Raw genomic sequence first — 11,979 nt, 5'->3', positions numbered from 1 at the left:
GTGTGGTAGTTGTCTGTGTATGTATTCATGGTGTGTGTGATATAGAAGGAAAGTTGAGTGGTAATGATTAATGTAATGGATCATCAGAGGAAATGGCTACATTGAATAAAATTGGTCGCCGGAGAAAATGGTTTCCTTGGTGGGTGGGGGACAACGGGCGGCGGGGGTTTGTACATGTAGGTGTGTATTTGCTACACAAGTATAACTTTATTTGTGGACAATATAGTAATTTCACAGTGTCATGTCATATTAATAAAATATTAGAGGGTGTTTTAGTCATTTAACATGGTCAATGGCCGGAATAAAATGCCGATCAGTTTGGAGAGAGGTCAGTGTAATTTTTTAAACGTTAGGGGTACCGCCTGTAATTAGGCCTAACCTCAGGGGAGATAAGTGTAATTACCCCTATTTTGGTATATATGTGGTGGGGTTTAAAAATTATTTTTCTTTTTGTAAGGGTCAAAAAAGTTAAAATTATATTACAATTCTAAGACTTAATAATTTCAAAAATTGCACTAAACTCCCCTATTAGCTCTTAGGAGAGAAATCAAGTATAATTTTAAAGACTTAATAATTTCAAAAATTGCTCTAAACTCCCCGATTAGCTCTTAGGAGAGAAATCAAGTATAATTTTAAAAATGATAGAGGTCCGCACAATTTTGCCAAACTTTATAAAAGGTTACTCTAAATTACCCTTTAATAATGTAGCAATGTCAAACAACTTTGTGCTTTAATTTAAGGATTTTTTTATTTTATGGTTGTTTAATATTGCAAAATAAATAAAGAACCAATTTTTGTTTTCTCCAAATAAGTAAATATGCAACTTAGACAACTAATTATTGCATTTTGAACAAATCAAGAAATCAATCCAAACTCCACCAATATATAAAACATTCAACCTGAGCACAACCTAAGCTCCAAGGCTCCAAACCGAAATTATACTTGGATTAATCAGATTAGTCCAGACTTGTGTTCCTAATAATATTCTGATAATAGTTCCTACTAATTTCATTTTCCATTTTTTCTTCTTTTGGCAAGCATAAGCACGTCCGTAACATCTGTGCATGCTTGTGTAGGTGAGAATAAAGAAACATGAAATGGATTGATGTTATAGAAATTCTTGTGTCATATCAAATCCGGTTGGAGAGCATCACGAGTTTATTCTTGTGGATCGAATGACAAATGTCCAACACGTTACACGTAGTTTAGAGCAATTCCAATCCTACTCTGTAATCGGATGTCCTTAACCTGTTAAGGTAGACAAGGAATAAGTCTTGCTGTAACGCGAGTTCGGATGAAACAAAATATTGGAGGTTCTTGTCCCACGTGAGAGTGTCTTGGCTTATAAGGGCCAAACACTTAGCCTGTTACAATGGACTTGATACACAAAAACCCCTCCCAATAAGGACAGAGTAGGACTCGCATCCATGTTAGAAATTACATGACTAGAGAGAAGCTCCCCTTTTTTTAGAGACTGCAAACGAAAAAGTAAAAACCAGAGTTACAGACTCACAAAATATGACCAGCCAACATTAAAATGAGAAAAGTACCAAATCAAATCCAAATGAAATGCAATGACATAAGTATCACCAGACTAAATAAAGACAACCATTTTGTCAACCTACCTCAATCAAAAACTTACAAATGGCTAAATTCAAGACGGAAATTTAAAAAAGAAATACAGTGAACAGAAAGCAAAAACAGAATATGCAATGGCGAACATTATAGTAACTGCTGAGTGGCAAAGAAGCAATACACTTGATGGCTGATCTTTGGATGCTTGACACAATCTGGAAGAGATGAACATATATTTAAGTGAGATAATCTAATTCACTCGAACCGATATAAGCAACCAAGTGAGTTCCATCATCCCTCACTGTAATGTAGCCTACTTTGCACTTTAGAAAAGCCATAAGATTCTTTCGGTCAAATCAACATGGCATGGTATCTAAAAAGAAACAGTAGGGTTAGCAGTTTGATTCTTTACCTAATCAATCAGAAAAAAATGGCAAAAAACAAAAAAGAAGGCCCTCTGACTGTATAGCAACCTTATGCTAATTACTCAAACTCATCTGATTTGGTATGGGAAAAAGGAATGCTTCCATTTGCCAAGTTGAAGAAAGCCAGAAAAGCATTCCCAAGAACAACATCTAATACGCCGCTTCTGCAACATTACAAATTCTTGGTGAGAATTATTGTTAGACCAATCATCAATATCAAAAGTTGATAATTCTCCATTCAAATACAAGAAATGTCCCAATTTGAAATTATAAAAAAAATGAAGTGCGAATAAGACAAAGCACATACCATCATCATTGTCGTCAGCCATGTTGAAGTCATCTTCATCGTCATCAAAATCAATGTTCTGTGAGATTATTCAAAGCGTCAATTACAAACGAATTTCAACAGAGAGATATGTTCAAGCTTTTATAGACAAAAAATATTAAGAAACGTAAGGTTTTAGATTTAAGGTAATTAGCAAACAATATGAGCAACAGAAAACAGCAATCATTGGAGAATCACAAGATTATAAATCTAAGATAATTTTGATAGGTAACATGAACCCCATAAGCTGCAATTAGTAGTTCATTGCTGTTTTGTACCCCAGCATTCCAACAAACTTTCTTCTCATTCTCCAAACAAAGCTGATAAAAAGCCAGCTTATATAATAAAGGAACTCTCCTATGATTAAAGCAATACTTGTATCCAAATAAAGGGATAGTAATATAAAGTCCCCAAGAGTTGCTTAAAATCATATATCTCAAGCTACATTTGACAAGCAAAATAATTTCTTTCTCAATCAACACAGGATCCAGCTTAAAAACATCCATTAGGAACTGCCTTGATTTAGGAACTGCCAACCATCAGAGTTTACGTTCCACATAATCCAAGGAATGGTCCAATTCCATGTAACCAATTCGTGACCAAAAATAAATTACCTTCCATTTGGAGGCTAATTAGTTAAGGTTGCCAACAAGAACGACCCTACACCAAAACAGCAGTGCCTGTAGCCATTAGAAAATAATAATATAAATATGGTGCCCGTTGATAACTCAGGCTACAGTATAAATGCTTTTCTGCTTTTATTTGTAAATTTTTTTCCTAGAGCTCAAAAGAGAAGTTTATAAATAAAATGAGCTATCTCGGAGAGAAGAGTGAATTAAAAATAAAAAATGTTTGAATGGAAAAAGACTGCAGTGGCTCAGCATGTTTGGGATACTTCATAATTTATGTGATCATCGAATTCAGACACTGGGGAAAATGGGTAAGAATTAATCTTTAAGAAGAAGTTGTACGTTTAAATCTCAATTACAATACTTAAAACTTGGGTGATTCTTAAGTGTTTTAGGCATAATTTAAATTCACTAAAAAGGATCAAAATTTCAAGTGAAAGAAACACTCTTGTTACTGAACACAGAACACTATCAGTGATAAAAGTTCAACAACTTTCCTCTGAATTGACAAATACACATTTAAATAAATATATACATATTATGTACTTACATAATGCTCAAAGCTATACAGATTCCTGGTTCATCTTCTAGGTTTATTTCACGCCGACTGAAACCTCATTGGAATTGTGGGCTATTTTCCATTTCTATCTCTACCAAACCGTCACTTTCTTCCTTAAGAAGGACAACAATCTCTTTGTTAGCCTGTTTTTCAGTTGCAAAGGTTATTTTTTTGGAAGCATTTCATGACTACCTCATTCCAGGTCAAAACCAATGGGATGACATCATCTTCTGTTACGTTTCATTCAACTGCTAGTCTTCTTGACTGCTCCTCATGTATCTTGGATGGGCTTGGTTGAATTTTCAAGCGTTTATTGCATGTTGTTTTAATGCATTAAACATGATGATATAGGTTTTATTCTTTCATTGAATTTCATAATTATATTTTTCATTTTTGAATTTATGTGTATCTCATAGTCTTAGTGTTCATTATTGATGATGTAATTCGGCTCTCATATCTCAACCTTTACATTGGAAATATGTGTCCATGGACTTGACGGAATTCTTACAGCAAGTATCAGGTATTGTAGTAATTTCTTCAGCGAGCTAAGGTTTTACCTATAATCCGATTGGATGTAAGGAGTGTTTCTCCCCTCATTCAGCTCACTGTGCTCCAGATTTGGATGCTCAGGCAAGATCACCGTGGGATCTCTTGGAACTTAAGATTAAAAACCCACATGAATTGCCAGGAAATTACAATGACCAGAAATGGAACTGATATGGAGTCAACAACAATTAGGAAGATAATTAGGTTGATGATATATAAGCTCGATGATTACCAGATTCTGAGCTTAATCATAATTTTCCTCCCACGTTTGACAATTGCAATTTTTTAGTTAACAATGGTTCTAGTTTAGGCTGCTGAAGAGACCATAGCCGAATTTTCTTTTATGTACTTTTAAGGACAACAAGAGGATAAAAAATTGAGGATATCATTCACCCCCATTATAACACAAAATAAACCGTGGCAACATTGCCAGTCTTGCCTTCAAGCAACTATGAGTACTGTAAATGGTTCAATAATTTTTTTCAAGGACAATTTTAAACTTGGGAAAACTCAAACCCCCTTGAACTGAATTTCCTCCTATTCTACCATACAACAGTACTACAACCAAAGCCTTAACCAGCAATATCCCCTTACTCAAGCATATGTATATAAATGAAAAAGAAGGCGCTCTTCATGAAAACAACAAATGCAGGTGTATGAGCAGGCAACAAAAATAGATCGGAAGTAGACTGACATTCAAAGTATGGACATAGAGTATAAGTTTTGCTTAGAGACCTGATTATAATCCCCATCATCACTGAATTCTTCGTCCCCCTCTTCGATTCTTTCATCATCTTCTTCCTCTTCATCTTCTTTCTTTTCTTTTTCACCTTTCTCATCTTGTCCCTAGGCATTTCACGTAAACACCAACATAACAATTTATTGAAATGAAGAAATTCCAGCCAAAATCAAGAAAACCAACCCAGCGCAAGGAGAGAACCAAAAAACTAAAAAATAAATAAATTAATAAACTCTGACAGTCAACGTTCTTCTTGATTGTTTCACTGAAGTGATCTTTGACAAGAGATGGTCAGTAGAAGGGCAACTACGCTATACATCATTACCTGATCTTTCTTTTCAAGCTTCTCAAAGATATCTAATTTCTGCAGATCTGTCACATAAACATCTTAATCAGTTTGATAAAATAACCAGTGGCATTGTATTGTACCATAAAATGACAGAATTGCGAACAAATTAACAAGGACCTCAACTTTGGCAAAAATACTAATATTACCAACCTTCATCTGTGGTGAGGTGGGACTTTAGATAATCTATCTTTATAAAATTTTGGACTTCAATTCATTCAGAAGTTCAAATAAAAAATGAGGACAACAAAAATGAAGATTTAGATGCCCTGAGATTTAAAATTTACATATAATGTTATTCAGCCTAATCAAATTCAGACAGTCAAGTTATGAAAAGCTTCAAAAAACCCTTGAAAATAGTATAAGAAATGAATGCATAGCTACTCTTTTACTAATTGTTAAGATGGATAGATGTGTCAATATTGACAAAATCTGAGTCTATTTGCTTCTTCATTTGCAAGAGGAGATTGCACGTGAAGGAAGGGTGGTGGAACTTGTGATATATATTGTTATGTCATTTTCTAACAACTTAAACTTTTGGGACAATCGGTGTTCTAACAGTGGCATCCATGTAAGCTCCACACGTTAATAACAATGCGTGTCCGCATGACCAATATTTCTCGGTCTTACCTACCGTGGAGCTCATCCTTACAGATAAAACTCGAAACAAGCAACACATCTTGAGGAGATTTTCCCACATATAACTTCAACAATAATACATGTTTCGAGGAGTTCTTCCCCACAAATAAACCTAGAAACAAATAACGAATTAACTAGGAGAAAATGAGGTCTGATTTGTCTGGCATAATTGGATAGCCAACCGTATTCCACGACCACAACCCATCACAAAAGGATGATTGCAAATTCAGAAGTTCAAAATTATCCTTTATATTGTCTAGTATACATTATTTATCACTCGGATTTTTTTTAATTTTTTTTCCCTGATGTGGCAAAACCTGTGACTAATTCAGCAGGAATATATTCATTGCTAATCATCACGAAGTCTGAAAGTTTGGGCTTCTTCCGTGTGGTTTCATTTTCCTTGACAACTGACAACACAATTAGGATGCAATTAAGATCAAAATACCAAAACTAGAAACAATTAAGTGACTAGATGTCTTAAAAGTTTAAAACTATAACTGAAGCATGATGGAGCTGAAAGAACACTGCTGCAAACATGAAACTCAATAACAAATATGAAAAATTAGACAAAGAACTAAATAAAAAAATATAGACACTTAAGTTGTATCCTCCCCCATCCTCCTTTTTCTTGCTAAAAGAAAGTCTCAAACTACTGACTGCTTACTCATTCGGGTTTTGTCTCTGTCTTCGTCTTTAATATAATAAGGGGATGAATTCCAAAATTCCTACAAATCGGAATTCCTATCAACCAATAAGGTTTCGTCTTTAGTCACCCTTTTGTCATCAGGAGAGATTTCAATTTCCTGCAATTGTATGAATAGCAATTCGCATAACAATAATTTGAGGGGAAAAGATTGAGCATATAAAGTTAGTAAAGGATTTTAAGTAACATTGGTTTTTCATGGGTAACAGAAAAAATGAAAGAGAGGAGCAAAAAAAGGATCACTCACAAAAAACAGGGAAAAAAAATATATCTAAAAGAAACTTTTAAGATTTATTCTATCTTGTAGTTGCGGATACATACATTGACATTTGACACCAAACTAATCAGCAGAGCTTAAAGGAGAAATGAAACTTCCTTTTTAAAAAAATTTGGGAACTTTTTTCAATTTTAGAGAATTTACTAAGGCTGTGTTTGGCAGGTATGGAATTTCAGCTTTAGAATTGAAATTGATGGAAGTTTTTTTTTTTTTTTTTGTGCGATTGCTCATATTTTTATTTAGTTTCCATTTGGTTTGATGAAAATAGTAAGAAAGGAAAAAAAATAAAATAAAATAAAGTGGATAAAAAAAAAATCCGATTCCTTTTTTTTTTTTTGCGATTGCTCATATTTTTATTTAGGTTCCGTTTGGTTTGATGAAAATAGTAAGAAAGGAAAAAAAAATAAATAAATAAAGTGAATAAAAAAAAAAAAAATTTCTAGTATGTAATTTGTTACGAAGAAATTTTCTTTAAGAAAATTATACGAAAATATCATATTATAGTTTGGATACTTAAATTACCCTTATTTTATAAAATAATAAGCAATTAGTAATAAAATATATTAAAAAAATGCTAAAATTTTCAATTAATTTAGACATTTTGAATTACTATTATTCATATATGATGAAAACAAATAGGAATGGAAGTCTTAATTAAAAATTTATCAATGATAAAATTTTTAGTGGACTCCAATTATTTGAAACCTAGTAAAAAATTATTGTTGTTTCCAAATATAAAATGAAATTGTGTTGGGTAAAATAGGAACACTATATAAAATGACATGCTTTCACCCAAAAATAAAATTTCTCCGTGTTTTGTAAAGGAAACATTTTAAAGAAAATAAAGGGTTATAAGAATCCTAATTTTCAAAAACTTTTCATTTTATATCTAACCAAACTATAAAAAAGTTTTAAAATTTTCTATTTCTTTTTTTTTTTCAAATTGATTCCATCTAACCAAACGAAGCCTTAGAGAATTCATGAAAAAGCTTTGTTGGTATGGTGGGTTGTCTTTCCCGACGCTTCGAAAGGACAAGTTGGTAAGATCGTAAGAGCTTATATTTGGTATGTATGGGGTTTAAACATTATTTTTCCTTTTGTAAGGGTCAAAAAAGGTTAATATTACATTACAATTCCAAGACTTAATAATTTCAAAAATTGCACTAAACTCCCCTATTAGATCTGAGGAGAAATCAAGTATAATTTTAAAAATTATAGAGGTCCGCACAATTTTGCCAAACTTTAGAAAAGGTTACTCTAAATTACTCTTTAATGATGTAGCAATGTGATTATTTAATAACCAAAATCAAGAAAACCAACCCAGCGCAAGGAGAGAACCAAAAATCTAAAAAATAAATAAATTAATAAACTCTGACAGTCAACGTTCTTCTTGATTGTTTCGCTGAAGCGATCTTTGACAAAAGACGGTCAGTAGAAGGGTAACTAAGCTATAAATCATTACCTGATCTTTCTTTTCAAGCTTCTCAAACATATTTAATTTCTGCAGATCTGTCACATAAACATCTTAATCAGTTTGATAAAATAACCAGTGGCATTGTATTGTACCATAAAATGACAGAATTGCGAACAAATAACAAGGACCTCAGCTTTGGCAAAAATACTAATATTAGCAACCTTCATCGTGTGGTGAGGTGGGACTTCAGATAATCTATCTCTATAAAATTTTGGACTTGAATTCATTCAGAAGTTCAAATAAAAAATGAGGACAACAAAAATGAAGATTTAGATGCCCTACGATTTAAAATTTACATAAAATGTTATTCAGCCTAGTCAAATTCAGATAGTCAAGTTATGAAAAGCTTCAAAAAATCTTTGAAAATAGAATAAGAAATGAGGTCAAACGCGGATGGAATGCATAACTACTCTTTTACTAATTGTTAAGATGGATAGATGTGTCAATATTGACAAAATCTGGATCTAGTCTATTTGCTTCTACATTTGCAAGGGGAGATTGCATGTGAAGGAAGGAACTTTTGATATACATTACTGTGTCATTTTCTAACAACTTAAACTTTTGAGATCATTGGTGTTCTAACAGTGGCATTCATGTAAGCTCCACAAGTTAATAACAATGTGTGTCCGCATAACCTATATTTCTCGGTCTTACCTATCGAGGAGCTCATCCCTACAGATAAACTCGAAACAAGTAACACATCTTGAGGAGATTTACCCATACATAACTTCAACAGTAATACACATTTTGAGGAGTTCTTCCCCACAAATAAACCTCGAAACAAATAACGAATTAACAAGGGCAAAATGAGGTCTGATTTGCCTGGCATAATTGGACAGCCAACTGTATTCTACAACCACAACCCATCATAATAGGATGATTGCATATTCAGAAGTTCAAAATTAGCCAGAGGAGTTCATTTCTAAGTTCTAACATAGAAATCTGCAGACACATCCTCTTAATCCTAATACTTTTTTTGCAATCCAGTGCCATCTAAACAATTTACCAAATTTCTGCGCTAAAATCAATTGATACAAATGGACCTAATATTAAAGAACAATGCTGAGTCTCCACTACTGGTGAACTAACAAAGATATTTTGGTATAAAGGGATTAGTTTAGCAAAAAGATGTCGTAAATAAGAAAAAGATGATCACCCTAAAAGATAAGTAGCAGAGAAACAAAACGAATAGATTTTGTCTAATCGGACCTGAATCTGGATTCAATTTTCGTCTCACTTCCTTTTTTCGATTTTTCTCCTTTTTCTGCTGTTTTGATTCTGCATTCATTATATCATTAGACCACTGTCTACTGGTGTTAAACTGATGTGAAAGCAACAAAACTTAAATAAAATATAATGTCTAGTATACATTATTTATCACTCCCTTTTTTTTTTTTTTGCCCCTGATGTGGCAAACCTGTGACTAATTCAGCAGGAACATATTCATTGCTAATCATCACGAAGTCTGAAAGTTTGGGCTCCTCCCGTGAGGTTTCATTTTCCTTGACAACTGACAACATATTTAGGATGCAATTAAGATCAAAATACCTAAACTAAAAACAATTAAGTGACTAAATGTCTTTTTTTATTTATTTATAAGTAAGTGACTAAATGTCTTAAAAGTTTAAAAACTATAACAGAAGCATAATGGAGCTGAAAGAACACTACTGCAAACATGAAACTCAATAACAAATACAAAAAATTAGACAAAGAGCTAAATAAAGAAATATGGACACTTAAAGTTGTATCTCCCCCACCCCTTTTTTTCCTGGCTAAAAGAAAGTCTCAAACTACTGACTGCTTACTCTTTCGGGTTCTGTCTCTATCTTCATCTTTAATATAATAAAGGGATGAATTCCAAAATTCCTGCAAATCGGAATTCCTATCAACCAATAAGGTTTCGTCTTTAGTCACCCTTTTGTCATCAGGAGAGATTTCAATGTCCTGCAATTGTTTGAATAGCAATTCGCATAACAATAATTTTAGGGGTGTGAATGTACAGGTTCAGAAGCTTGAGAAATCACCTATGCTTTGACTAGAACTGAATGAAACAATCGAACATAGAAAGAGAGAGAGAGAATAATGTCACAGGCCTAGAGATTTGGCGCAGCGGCACGGCCCGTGCGGCACCAAGGCGTTGCTTCAGCTCGCGCAAGCGCCCTGGTCAGCCACCACGACCTGCCCTCCCAAGGATACATGCTGACTGGTTTCGACCTGCCTTGGTCTCATCAGGGGAACGGCTCCAGCTCCTGACCAGTTTGTGCAGGGATGGCTAACTCTCTTCTTCATAATCAAGTCCATGACCAACGACAAACTCCTTGCACTCAACCGAGTCGACTTGCCTGGACTCTGAAGAGGTACCATCCTGTGCTCCTGCACTCCCCTTCCCTGGAACCATTCCCAGTCAAACTCTGTTTTTTGCCAACCAGCATACATGTCTTCCATCCTCCAAGCGTCTTAGGAATCACTTCGTGACACTCTCCCCCACCCAAATCCTGCGACGCCCTCGTCGCAGTGTGGCGTTTCACCACTGCGTCCACTCCCTTCCAAAGTCTGCCTCTAAGCGGTATGCCCATCTTCCCACCATCACTTCCTTGTGCAGCTCCCTACACTGCACTCACCCAATGATAGGCCTCGGACCAAGGGGATATCCACTCCTCAAGGACGTGACTCTTCTCCGTCATGCCGCCTCCGCGACATCCCGAGCAAGCAAGGGCCTCCTGCCGACTTGATGCTCGCCCTTCACCATGGTTTGCATCACCCAAGGAGTAAGCACGAACTTTGGTGCGCGCGGCCCTCCGGCCCTCCAGTGCGCAACTTCAACGGACACCTCTTCCTGGGGAGATGGAGGCTCTCCCCCCAACTGCATTGATTCCTCCTCATCGACGCAACATCAGTGCACCGTCTTCATTCTCTGACCCCTCCTAGACCAACAAGGGGGCACCCCACCATGCTTTACCCCAAGTCTTGCTCTGATACCATTTGTCACGGGCCTAGAGATTTGGCGCAGCGTCACGGCCCGTGCGGCACCAAGGCGTTGCTTTAGCTCGCGCAAGCACCCTGGTCAGCCACCACGACCTGCCCTCCCAAGGATACATGCTGACTAGTTTCGACCTGCCTTGGTCTCATCAGGGGAACGGCTTCAGCTCCCAACCAGTTTATGCAGGGATGGCCAACTCCCTTCTTCATAGTCAAGTCCACGACCAGCGACAAGCTCCTCGCACTCAACCGAGTCTACCTGCCTGAACTCTAAAGAGGTACCATCCTGTGCTCCTGCACTCCCCTTCCCTGGAACCATTCCTAGTCAAACTCTGCTCTTTGCCAACCAGCATGCATGTCTTCCATCCTCCAAGCGTCTTAGGAATCACGTCGTGACAATAAGCTGAAAGGAATGAATGGGAGAGAGAGAGAGAGAGAGAGCAAAAATAAGGCGAAGTGGAAGTGGGGTCCTCTTCATATATGCTCCAATGTGTGACCCTTGGGGGTATTTATAGGGCTTATGACTTGGGTATATGACAAATGTCATCCACCACCTGCCATCATTTCGGTTAAATTACAAATATACCAGGGTCACAGACCATTTGTATCCGCGAGGGGCGTTTATGGCACACAGTTGCTGGATCCGCACATCCATTAGTCGCACTCCTATACTGTGTAATTTAACGAACCTCTCTCTTAATCCTCCATTCCACAATCAATCAAATTTTCCATTTGGGATTATGAAACCTCATGTCTAGGT

At 35.9% G+C, this 11,979-nt stretch overlaps 1 long non-coding RNA gene across 1 annotated transcript; it reads right to left on the bottom strand.

Annotated features, from left to right (window-relative positions):
* Window positions 1-2,094: 2,094 nt before the first annotated feature.
* On the bottom strand, window positions 2,095-7,054 carry LOC132302451 (uncharacterized). The gene is made up of 6 exons (XR_009480838.1): window positions 6,444-7,054; window positions 5,124-5,170; window positions 4,795-4,905; window positions 2,940-3,005; window positions 2,308-2,365; window positions 2,095-2,164 (listed from the first exon to the last, which is right to left on the bottom strand). It is a non-coding gene; the product is annotated as an uncharacterized LOC132302451 (long non-coding RNA).
* Between the last annotated feature and the right edge of the window lie 4,925 nt (window positions 7,055-11,979).

Source organism: Cornus florida, unplaced genomic scaffold, assembly GCF_030987335.1.
Source record: "Cornus florida cultivar Cherokee Brave unplaced genomic scaffold, ASM3098733v1 CherokeeBrave_3.0.0_Hap2_Chr04, whole genome shotgun sequence".
In the NCBI taxonomy this organism is placed as follows: Eukaryota; Viridiplantae; Streptophyta; class Magnoliopsida; order Cornales; family Cornaceae; genus Cornus; species Cornus florida.
Note: the sequence above shows the minus strand (reverse complement) of the source record. Positions and strands in the feature narration are given on the sequence as shown.